The sequence below is a fragment of the Phasianus colchicus genome, chromosome 15 (assembly GCF_987193195.1).
Source record: "Phasianus colchicus chromosome 15, bPhaCol1.hap1.1, whole genome shotgun sequence".
Classification (NCBI taxonomy): Eukaryota; Metazoa; Chordata; class Aves; order Galliformes; family Phasianidae; genus Phasianus; species Phasianus colchicus.
In genome coordinates, this window is record NC_143450.1 from 3,210,571 (window position 1) to 3,222,789 (window position 12,219).

A 12,219-nucleotide genomic window follows, 5' to 3' on the forward strand; every position below is an offset into this window, starting at 1 on the left:
TTCTCTAATTAGAGGTTTGGTAGGCAACAATTTGCTTAAACATGGACAAAATGGTCAGCATGCATTGACCACTGAAACTAAACGCGATACTCCTTCTCAACTGCACGAGCAATGTAGAAGCAACTGAAGACTAAATAGCAAAAAAAAAAAAACAAAAAACCCTCACCATGGTATTACAAGAGTGAGAAAGGGGTTTTTCCACTGCTTTTTAGTTACTGAAAGAATAGCATCCACTACAGCAATGAACAACAAGAGCTGAATGAGTCCCTGAAAGAAAATGTTTTCTGAAGTTTCAAGAAAAAGTCATTTAGATTTCCTTTTCTAGCCTTTCACTTTCATTCAGGAACACTCATCTAAGAAGTATGACAAAGCAATAAGTTAAAAAGAAAAGGAATAACAAACCGCAGGTGATAGGGCTCAGCACAGCACTGAGATGTGCCACGTGCATCACGAGAAATCTCTTCACTACAAACCAGGCGCTGGTAAGAGGAAGAGCTGCACCATCACCACACGCCTCCACACAACTCAGCCTGCAGCTCCACCAACACACACTAAGCTAAGCAATCAAAAAACAACACAAAAGCAAAGCCCAGGATGAAGGCTGAGCAGGAACGTAACACACAAGCGTTGTTTGGATGAGTTAAGTGTTTTAAATGACTGCAATTATCCCGAGGAATACGTAAGGGAGGATGCTCAAACACCTTCTCTGCACACCGATGGGGAACAAAGCTGAGGAGAGCACGCAGGAGGGACCAACCAGTGGGAACTGCACGGCTTCTCCTGAAGGGCACAGAGAGGAACAAAACAAATTGGTGACGTGATTTACTGAATAAAAACAACTCAGAATCTGATCGAAGACAGACTAACCTCAGCAAAAAGAGTCACACCACACTCTTCTCTGCTTCGGTACAAAACCGGAGTGCTTTGAGCACTCCTGACAGCAGTGGAAGTGCCACGGAGCAACAAGGGGGCCAGCTAACACGTGTCTATACCAATGCACACAGCACGGGCAACAAACAAGAAGAGTTGGAAGCCATTGTGCGGCAGGCAAACTATGACCTAGTTGTCATTAGGGAAACGTGGTGGGAGCACTCCCATGGCTGGAGTGCTGCAATGGATGGCTGCAAACTCTTCAGGAAGGACAGACAGGGAAGGAGGGGTGGTGGCGTGGCTCTCTACGTTAGAGTGCTTTGAGGTTACTGAACTTATGACTGGGGATGATAAAGTTGAATCCCTATGGGTTAAGGTCAGGGGAAGAACTGACAAGACATCCTGTTATAGACCACCGAATCAGGATGAAGAGACAGATGAGGTGTTCTATGAGCAGCTGGCAGAAGCTGCGCGATTGCCGGCCCTTGTCCTCATGGGGGACTTCAACTGTCCCGACATATGCTGGGAATACAACTTAGCACAGAAGAAGCAGTCTAGGAGGTTTCTGGAATGCATGGAGGACAACTTCTTGATGCAGCTGACAAAAGAACCTACAAGAGGAGCTGCCCCGTTAGACCTGCTGTTCACAGAGAAGGTCCAGTGGGAGATGTGGAGGTTGGGGGCTGTCTTGGACAGAGTGACCACAACATGGCAGAGGTGTTGATTCTTGATGGAGTCAGGTGGGGGAACAGCAAAACTGCTACCTTGGACTTCCGGAGGGCAGACTTTGAATTGTTCAGGAGACTTGTAGGGGGAGTCCCCTGGTATTCAGTCTTAGAGAATAAAGGGGTACAAGATGGCTGGCTGCCCTTCAGGAAGGAAGTCTTAAAGGCACAGGAGCGGGCTGTCCCCCTGAGCCACACAATGGGCCGGCGTGGAAGAAGACTGGCGTGGATGAATAGGGAGCTATTCTTGAGGCTCCAGGAGAAAAAGAGAATCTACCTCCTGTGGAAGAAGGGATGGGCAACCCAGAAAGAATACAAAGAAGTTGTTAAGATGTGCCGGGAGAAAATCAGAAAGGCAAAAGCCCAGCTTGAACTCAACCTGGCCGCTAGGGTAAAAGGGAACAAGAAACTCTTTTACAAGTATATCAACAGTAAGAGGAGGACCAGGGAGAATCTTCATTCTTTACAGGATGAGGCTGGGAATGTGACTACTGAGGATAAGGAAAAGGCAGAGGTTCTGAATGCCTTCTTTACATCTGTCTTTAAGAGTCAGACCAGTTATCCTCAGGTTTCTCCACTCTCTGACCTGGCAGTCTTGGCTGGGGAGCAGACTGAACCCCCCACAATTCAGGAGGAAACAGTCAGAGACCTGCTACTCCAACTGGACTGCCACAAGTCCATGGGGCCGGATGAGATTCACCCGAGAGTGCTGAGGGAACTGGTGGAGGTGATAGCCGAGCTGTTTTCCATCATCTATCAGTGCTTGTTGACAGGTGAGGTCCCAGAAGGCTGGAGGCTTGCCAACATGACTCCCATCTACAAGAAGGGCTGCAGGGAGGATCTGGGGAACTACAGGCCTGTTAGCCTGACCTCGGTGCTGGGGAAGATTATGGAGCAGATTGTCTTGAGGGAGATCACGCGGCATGTGCGGGATGACCGGGGGATCAGTCCCAGCCAGCATGGGTTCACGAAGGGCAGGTCCTGCTTGACCAACCTGATCTCCTTCTATGATCTAGTGACCCGCCTGGTGGTAAGGGAAAGGCTGTTGATGTGGTCTACCTAGACTTCAGCAAGGCCTTTGACACTGTCTTCCACAGTATTCTCCTGCAGAAGCTGGCAGCCCATGGCTTGGACAGGTACACTCTTGGCTGGGTAAGGAGCTGGCTGGAGGTCCGACCAGAGAGTGGTGGTGAATGGAGCTAAATGCAGCTGGCGACCGGTCACGAGTGGAGTTCCCCAGGGGTCGGTGCTGGGGCCTGTCCTGTTTAATATCTTTATTGATGACCTGGATGAGGGAACTGAGTGCACCCTCAGTAAGTCTGCGGATGACACCAAGTTGGCTGGAAGTGTCAATCTGCCTTGGGGTAGTGAGACCTACAGAGGGATCTGGACAGGCTGGAGAGCTGGGCTGAAGCCAATGGGATGAGGTTCAACAAGGCAAAATACTGGATCCTGCACTTTGGCCACAATAACCCCAGGCAACACCACAGGCTTGGGCAGAATGGCTGGAAGACTGTGTAGAGGAAGTGGACCTGGGGGTGTCGATTGGTGCTAGACTGAACATGAGCCAGCAGTGTGCCCAGGTAGCCAAGAAGGCCAATGGCATCCTGGCTTATATCAGAAATAGTGTGACCAGCAGGAGTAGGGAAGTAATTGTCCCCCTGTACTCAGCACTGGATAGGCTGCACCTCGAGTACTGTGTCCAGTTTTGGGTCCCTCTCTGTAAGAAAGGCATTGAGGCCCTGGAGCGTGTTCAAAGAAGGGTGACAAAGCTGGTGAGGGGTGTGGAGCACAGGCCTTATGAGGAGCGGCTGAGGGAGCTGGGATTGTTCAGTCTGGAGAAGAGGAGGCTCAGGGGAGACCTCATTGCTCTCTATAACTACCTGAAGAGAGGCTGTAGTGAGCTGGGAGTCAGCCTCTTCTCTCGTGTGACTAGTGATAGGACTAGAGGGAATGGCTTCAAGCTACGCCAAGGAAGGTTCAGGCTGGACGTTAGGAAATACTTTTCTGAAAGGGTGGTCAGGTGCTGGAATGGGCTGCCCAGAGGTGGTGGAGTCACTGACCCTGGAGGTGTTCAACAAACGTTTGGATGTTGTGTTGAGGGACATGGTTAAGCAAGAACCATTGGTGATGGGCGAATGGTTGGACTGGATGATCCTGTGGGTCTTCTCCAACCTTAGTGATTCTATGAAATAACATCTGTGCCCATTTTCCTAGGAGCCTTGCATGCCTGCTTTCAGGACACTTCAGGCTAGTTAGGAAATTCTTTTGGTTGTAAATAAATACATCTCTCAAATAGTGGAAGTGGCACAAACTATAAAAGCCCAACTTCATGTAGAAATTAAGCCATTTTCATAGACCCAAACTACATCGTGGCTTTTTACTCCCTCAGAAAAAAAAAAAAAAAGTCATGCTCTTCCTTTGTATGAAGCCTTCTGAACTCGCAGTTGGGTTTGGGAATTTAAAGGAAAACAAGTCATCAAATTGAACCTATTGAAAATAATGCCATTTTCTTTTTTTCCTTCTTTTATTGCTTGCCTGTTGGTTTCCCTTCGGGGATGACTTTATAGCTTTGTGGGGGGGGGGGGGGGGGGAGAAAGACAGAAGGAAGCCAAGTGATTGTGGGAACAATAGAAAGAGGTCAGAGTCAAAAATTATAAATAGGAAACCAGAGGAAGACACCAGCCACTACCCAAGAGCATCTATTGCTCCATAAATGCATCAACTGGTGCAAACGATGGAATACTGATAGAACCAGAACAGTACTGCTCACAGTGTGACAAGCAGAGGGAATGGCCCTAGAGCTCCTGCCTTATTCTCTCCTCCTAATGTTACCAGACAGCTTGGCCAAGGCAAGGAAGAGGATCTTAATGTTGGACCTGAGACAAGGATCAGGCAATCAGCAGGAAGCTGATGGCAGCAGTAGGATCCCGGCCCTCCCCCAACAAGGGGCCTGGAGACAGGATTGCAGACCAACGGCTTCCCAGCTATCCCAAGAAAACCCCTCACTCACTACTTCCAGTCCATTATTTTGGCTCCTCATCCTTTAAACAAAATAATTTAAGCTTTAATATGCTTAGACTCCAATACCTGGGCATCAGGCATTGCTTGACATGAACTCCAACACTGACAAACTGCATGCAAAGCCTGCACAGAACTTGTACGTACACTTCCACCACCATCACCAAGTGTCATTCCATGAATTATCCAACATCTTTGGCAACTCTTTGACACCGAGCCACGATACCCCTTAGGCCTCCAAGTCACACCAAAGGAACTTAGTTTTATAAGCAGGCACTACATGGACACACTTTAAAGTGGGTACAGAATGGACAGTTCGTATGCATCCATCAGCTACATTTATGTAGAAGAAATACCTGCTTGCACCATCCTGCACCTCTGCCAGCATACAGCCAGTTCTGTCCCCTGATATTTTAAAGCTGTCTCTTAATATAATTATCATTCCAGTCAATAATAATAATAAAAAGCCTCTCTATAGCTTTATCTCAAGAGCACTTTGCAAAGACGAATACTAACTCGCCTGGTGTTACTCAGGTTAAACATTATTTTATAAGCATACAGCTCAGTCTTGTTTGCATAAAAAATTAAACTGACCCTTTTGGTTAAGTAAAGTTTAGTGCAGACCATTTTATTTAAGTGGATCTCCTGGGCTGAGGTTATATTATCTAGAAACATAACGTTAAAAGAATCCTCCCTTAGAGCTGTGGAGATATCACCCATGGAAGGACCCAGAACAAAGCAGTGAATAAATGAAAACCCTCTGAACCTCTGAGTGGGTGTGAAAGGCCACGGAAGGGTGAGGGGTTAAAAAAAGAGCCATCAAGGTCAAGTTCATGGCAGCATTACTTCTTACTGCCTTCTTTATCAATGTAAAAGATGCAAGTTAGATATTTCTCTAAACGCTCTGTTGATCTTGTGCTGCACAGCAGCAAGGACATAAGCACATCAGAAGTGCCTGACCCAAACTCTCCTCATCTACTTCAGACAATATCCAGGAGAAAAAAAAAAAGAATAGAATCTTATTTTCCTGAGCCTTCATCAGCTCTCCACAAGCCCTGTAATTTCAATCTCCTTTTCCCAAAATAAATTCTCAAGGCCACTCCAGACCAGAGTGCACAAATGGGCTCACAGCATCTCCTATCCCAGCTCACACCAACATCCCATCCGCCCCCTGCCATCAGCCCCACACTGACCAGAAAGCTGTCTGAAGCACACATGGTGAGGCACAGCTCTGTTCTGCAACAGCACAGATAGCTTTGAAAACTGGAAGTTGTTTGGAAAGAAGTAGACATTGAGAGTTGTATCTCGCTGTAGGCACTGAAATTCTACCTGGCACACCACTGCTGGGCTCCAGTTTGTTTGCTCATCCCTTGGAAACATTATAATCTAAGAGTGAATTCAAATCCTTAATGTATGTACACTTCTTGTCATTTAATATACTGAAACAGATGTACTAGGGAACTGTTTGGCATCCACTCTGGTTTGTGTTCTTGCTACTGTTGCACTCTCTGCCTTGGTAAACTATCCCCCTTAGCTGTATCTGACCCCAAGCTTGCTTTCCCCATTCCTAAATGCCTGAATTCAAAGAAAGCCTTTCAAGAGATATGTGGATGAGTAAATATGATTATTCAGGTAGCTGCCTTATAAACCAGAATTCTAACAGAAGTGAGGGAATGTCAAGAGACTGCAGAGAATTTCCATTTGCAAACTGTGGTAGTTTAGGTTGGCACACTGAATAATTTCTATTGCTTCATGAAGTGTAGAAAAAAAGGTTACTCCTCTCTGATTCTACCAGAGCTGTTTATAAACATCCATGAAAGGACCAGCAGATGTTTTATGTTGTACAGCTGGGATTGACTAACAAAAATATGTAATCATGCCAGATAAAAGGTAGCTGGCTCCTTAAATAGACGAGTCAAGGCAGAATCATGAATCACATTCAAGTATCAGATTTGCTAATAGGAGAGCCTATAGTAACCCATTACACACATAAAAACAGAGTCAACACCCATTCTCACCCTGAATGGGAAGAGTCTCAAGTTACTCAGGAGAAGGACCCAACTTACAGCTGCATTCCTCCTGCAATTCCTGCACCTCCGCCAAGCACAACATCACTGCATCGGGCTCTGCTACCCACTGCTGACTTCTGGCACCACAGGTCACTCCCACTGCTTCTCTTCTCAGTTGGCTTCCTCCACAGGTGCTGCTGCAGTTTTTCTCTCCAGCCTCACATGCTGGATTAAAGTTGTATGAAGCTAAAAGTAGTAATCATCAACATCTGCACTTCCTGTGAAGCTGTAACTGTTTAACCAATGCACGAGCTACCTACTGAGCAGAGCTACTCCAGATTAGCTATACAGCTAAGTTGGGGTGGATTCCCAGAAGTAATAAAGAACCCAAATCCTCAAGGTTATACACACTAATGTTCCACAACGCAAGACTTTGAGTGATTTCCAGTTAAGGCACTTCAGAAGAGAACAACAATGGGCGTTCAGCTTTGTGCTAGATGACTTTGTCTCAATACAGCATTGTGCTGGCAACATAATAATCAGTCCTCTCTTATTCACCGTGTTTCCTCTGGTGTCCAAAGCCAAGAGTGCCAGTAAAACCAAACCAAATGTAATACACTGAGTCCTTTCAGAGAGGACCATGGCCTTGTACCTTCTCATCCTACACCAGCCTTACTAACCATCCACGATGAGTCGATTGGCTGTGCCATTAAGTATTTCCAGGAGCCTAGCAAACTCTCTTCATAAGAAAAGAAATTTAGAGATCAAGTCCTAACAGTAGGTGCAACTTCAACGCAGGTCTGACTTTCTACTGAAGTCTATTTCGAGCTCATAAACACTTATATTTATGAAGATTCTTTTGCAAGATCAGTTTCTCCATCTCACAGCTGCGGGAGGAAGATATTCATGCCGCTGAAAACACGCAAATTGTTTTTCTATTACATCTTTCAGTTAACTTTATCAGCCCCACGGACACCCTGTGAAGCAGCTGTATGTTAGCGTTTGTCACTACACGCTTCAGACACTGGAAATGCTGATGTTACACAAAGCTTGAAAATTTATGGCGACATAAATAGTTGCTACAATATTTTAAGTCATCGGTTTGGGTGCAGGATTTCTAATCTCTGCCTGCTGGTCCCCCCCCCCCCCGCCACCTTGGGTAAACTTTTAATCTCCAGTGCAGAGGCCTATTATTAGAGCTGGCTGAAAAAAGCTAAAGGCGTGTTGTTTATTATGGAAAAGGTTAGGGCAAAGCCTTCAAAAAAAAAAAAAAAAAAACCTAAATCATTGACTTTTCAGAGGAGGAACAGACTAAGACATTTCCTTTAAAAACTGTTTCTCTGAATAAAAAACAATTAATGACTCAACATAAAATAACGCCCTTTCCAAAGAAGTTTCAGTTCGGGAAGGAGAAACAAGTGCTACCAAAATCTCTCAGTGCCCAAACACAAACCAACCCCAACCCAAACACCACGCATTCCACGAGGCAGGCTGGCTTTCACACCATTTAAACACAAAATGACCTCCCAACGGCCCAGCCCACGGGCTGACTGGGCAGCGTGTGAAGCGAAGCCTCGCCCAGCGCTGAGCACTGGAATGGGCGCAGCCAGCAGAGCCTCCCCTCCCCACCTCCTCCTCCTCCCCACGCAGGAAGCAACTGCAGTTCCAACTGCAGCTCTGGTTGTTCAGCCCCGTCCCAAGAAAATAAAAGGGGATAAAAAACAAAAAAGAAAGAAAGAAAGGATGAGGGGAAAGAGCAGCACAGCGCACCCACCGCAGCCGTGGCGCGGGCGGGCAGGCTGGGTGCTGGAACGAGCACGAGAGCACTCCTACGGCAGAGAGGAGCGCGATGACGGCAGGGCACGGGGGTCACGGACCGGCAGCTCACACGGTCGCTCACACACCGCCGTCCGGAGCGCAGCGGGCCGCACGGTGGGGCGGCGCCCGACGGCCGGCAGGGCGAAGCGGAGCGGCGGGACGGCGGCGCGCCGGGGAGAGGCCGGAGCGGAGGGACAGGAGCGGAGCGGCCGCACGGAGCCGCGCGGGCAGCCCGAGCCTCCGAGACCGCCCCGGGCCGGGCGAAGCCTCTCGGCGAACTCCGCGCAGACACCGAAACTTGCCCGGACTTTCGCGAGCCCCGCCCGCCCTCCTCCGGGTCACCGAAACGCGACGGACAGACGGACGGACGGACCGACCGACCCCGGCCCCGCCGCCGCTCCCGGAAGCCGCGCTGCCCCGCCCCGCCCGCAGCCCCGCGGCCCCGCTCCCGACCCGCGGCCTCGGCTCCGGCCGCCGTGCCCGCCCCGCCCCGCCCCGCCGCCAAAAGTTTCCATGCGGGAGCGCCGCGAGAGAAGAGCGCCGCGAGTTACCGGAGGAGGGCAGAGGGAGCCCCGCCGCGCCGCACGATCCGCTCCGACCCCCGGCCGCTTTGTCTCGGCCGCACCCGCTCCCGTCCCGCGGAGGAAATGGGCTCTTCCGGCCGCCTCCCGCCGCCGCTCCCGCCCCGCCCGGCCGCTGTTCCAGGCACCGCCCGCCGCGCCGCCCCGCGGCCAGGTGTCGGCCCGGCCTGGGGGCGCCGCCCGCCTCACCTCGGCCCCGCGGGCCGGCCGGGCCGTGCTGCGGCCCCCGGGCGTCGCCCCTCACGCCTCGCGCTTGGCACGGGAGCGACGCTTCCATCAAAGCCTCTCGCGGGAGCAAAAAACTGCCCGGTTGCTGAGCGAACCGAGCGAGATCGCAGCGTGCTTTCGCTTGGGAAAGACCTCCAGGACGTCCCAGCCCGCCCCCGCCAGCACTGCTGCAGTCCCCACACACCACTGACTGGTGCCTTGGATGGGGCCTCATCCCCAGCAGCCTGCTGCAAGGCTTTACTGTCTTTTCTATGAAGAAATCCTTCCTGATACCCGAATTAAACTCCCCCTTGTGCAGCATCTGCTGTCTCCCTGCATCCTGTCACTTACAACTACCTTGCAGGCAGGTGTACACAGCCTCCCCAGAGCTCCTCTGCTCCAGGCTGGGCAGCCCAGAGCCCTCAGCTGCTCCTCACTAAGACTCACTGCTGTTAGAGCAGCTTTGTAGGCCCCCAAAGTCAAAGCTGGGATGTCCCATGTTGGTACTGTGGCTCCTGACTGAGACACCATGGAGTTGCAGTTGATGTCAGCACACATCGTACACTTGGCTGCGAGAGTCCGCAGAAGTCAGAAGCAGCTTTCACCTTCCGGGGCTCCCGCAGGGTGCAGAGGTAGCAAACTTGTTGCAAAACCAGTGGATGATCTCAAAGAAAACAGCTCTGTTCCTCTTGGGAGCTGTTTTCATTTGGAAACTTAATGCTGTACCTCAACGCTCCCGCTGTACGTAGCACTGGTGAGGCCGCACCTTGAGCACTGTGTTCAGTTTTGGGCCCCTCGCTACAGGAAAGACATTGAGGCCCTGGAGAGTGTCCAGAGAAGGGAATGGAGCTACGTGAGCTGTGACGCTGCAGATGGGATTTCCTGAGCCATGCTTGCTGCTTGGTGCGGTCGGTGGCAGCCCCTGCTCTTAGGGAGCTTTTAGGAGCTGAGCGTTAGTCAATGGAAGTAGATTTGTTGATGGGGAGAAAGGTCTCCAAGGAGAAATGTATTTCAAAGGCTTTGAAGAGTGCCAGCCACCACGTTTATCCTGCATCAAATCACTGGTATTTTTCGTAGTTTGTTTTGACGTGACTTTTAATTCAAATATCTCTACAGAATTTACGCTCGTACTGGATTGTAAAAACAAATGAATAAATTTAATACATTTCATGACTCATTTGTCAGCATTTCTGAGATACCTGAATCTATTTGTTCCATCCTTTGATACTAATCAAAACACAGAGCTCGGGCAGCCCTCAGGGAGCTTACATCCGAGCAGTGCCATTCAGCCCATGCAGATTCCTGGGGTGCCAACCCCACTGGCACCCATTGGGGTGCAGCCCATGTCACTGCAGAGCATGCTGTGGCTCACACCGTGGCTCCCAACTCTGACTTTTCTCTGGGCCCAGACATTACCAGGGCTGCACTTCCTATTTTCGCCATGCTCCTACTGGCCGCTGCTGCAGGAAGGCAGGCGGTGTCCTGCAGCGATTCAGATTGCATTTTTCCTTCCTGCGGATTTAACCCAAGAAAGGGATCCAAGGCAGGGAAATAAAAACAACGCCATTGTTTTCCAAACCCGGAAGAAAACAGGGATCAGGAGTCCAACCTTGTGAGCAAAGTTAATCGAAAGAAAGCAAGATCTATTATTATAGAGATGCTGTTTATTAAGATGATACAGGATGTTCGGTGTCTTAACAAATTGTCTCCTCTAGAAAAACAGAGAAAACAGATTTCTAACCTCTCTCTGTTTCCTGTTTGTACCAAGCCATTAATATTTTGGTGTTGGTTGCAACAGGGATCCAAACTACTCATTTCTGATCTGCAACGTACTCACAGTAAAATTGAGTTTACACTTCAATAGCTTGCTTTCTTTCATTACTCCTTTTAATACTGTGCCTTGGCCTCCTGTGGTGGCTTCCACATTCACTGGTTTTGCACGTCTCACATCCTTTCAGGACAAAATGTCAGATTAAAAAAGAAAAAAAAAAAACAACCTCTTTTAAAACTACAAACCGAAGAGTAGAAGGCCTGGCATGGTGGAGAATCACACATTCTGTGCCACGCTGCTGAAAAGCAAAGCAAAAACACAAGCAATCAGCTGGCAGCTCTGATGGCTTGTGAATCAAGTGAAAAGACGCAGGAAACAAAAACAAAATCATGTAAAAATAGAGCCAGCCAGGTTGAGATTGGACTTTGCCTCTTAATTAACAGCTCTCTCGGAACACGGTGGCAGGCTCTGTCAGCAGCGCTGAAACGCAGGGTGTTGTTTAGACAGGCACCCAGGAACTATAGCTAGCACTTCCCATCCAGCACATGTCACTGAGACAGCATCAGGCTGTGCCAGCAGTTGAAATCCAATCCATTTTCTGAAATGAGTCAGAAGTTTTCTGCTTGCCCCTGAATCTCTCTTTTAACAGTGTTTATGGTTTTCTAATTCCATTTTCTTGTAGTGTTTTGTTTTGTTTTCGACCCTTTTCGCCAGCTAAAAAGCAAACGTAAACCAGGGGGAGAATCAGGCACAGAGGAGAGGGTGCAGCAGCAGTATTGCTGGTAGGTTGCTCAGCACAAAACAAACGCTTTCGATCTTGCCTCTATTAGGGAAACTCAGGGTGCAGCACGTCACAGCAGACCGTGGTTGGAGATTGCGCACTGCTGGCAGAGTACCTGCGTTAGTCAGAGGTGTGCACGAGGCAATCGCTGCCTACTGCTGCCTAAGGATACCCGTGTGGGTGTAGTCACAGCAGCAGCTGCCCTTTCCCTGCTGTATCCTGGGGTGGATTTGTGTGCTAAGCAGGGATCTTGTTTACACGGCACCTGGTGTACCTGTGCTGCCTGCTAGTCACAGCGGACAGGGGGGGCCAAGTGACGTGCTTTAGCTGGGATCGGATTTTCTGTTTCTGTGACAACATTGCTGAAAGTAAAATAGTTGCTCCATGCATACGTTCATGCCTGCTTCAAAGTGTACGTTTGATCTTTGTGGGTTTT

At 49.4% G+C, this 12,219-nt stretch overlaps 1 protein-coding gene across 2 annotated transcripts in view; it reads right to left on the bottom strand.

The window, feature by feature from the left end:
• CTNNA1 (catenin alpha 1) overlaps positions 1-9,125 on the bottom strand; it is a 109,188-nt gene extending 100,063 nt beyond the window's left edge. The window contains exon 1 of one of the 2 annotated variants that reach the window (XM_031597992.2): positions 8,995-9,125. The gene's annotated coding sequence lies outside the window, so the exon portion shown is untranslated. Of the gene's footprint in view, positions 1-8,399; positions 8,545-8,994 lie in introns of those variants that run through there. The other variant, XM_031597993.2, reaches the window with a different exon arrangement.
• Between the last annotated feature and the right edge of the window lie 3,094 nt (positions 9,126-12,219).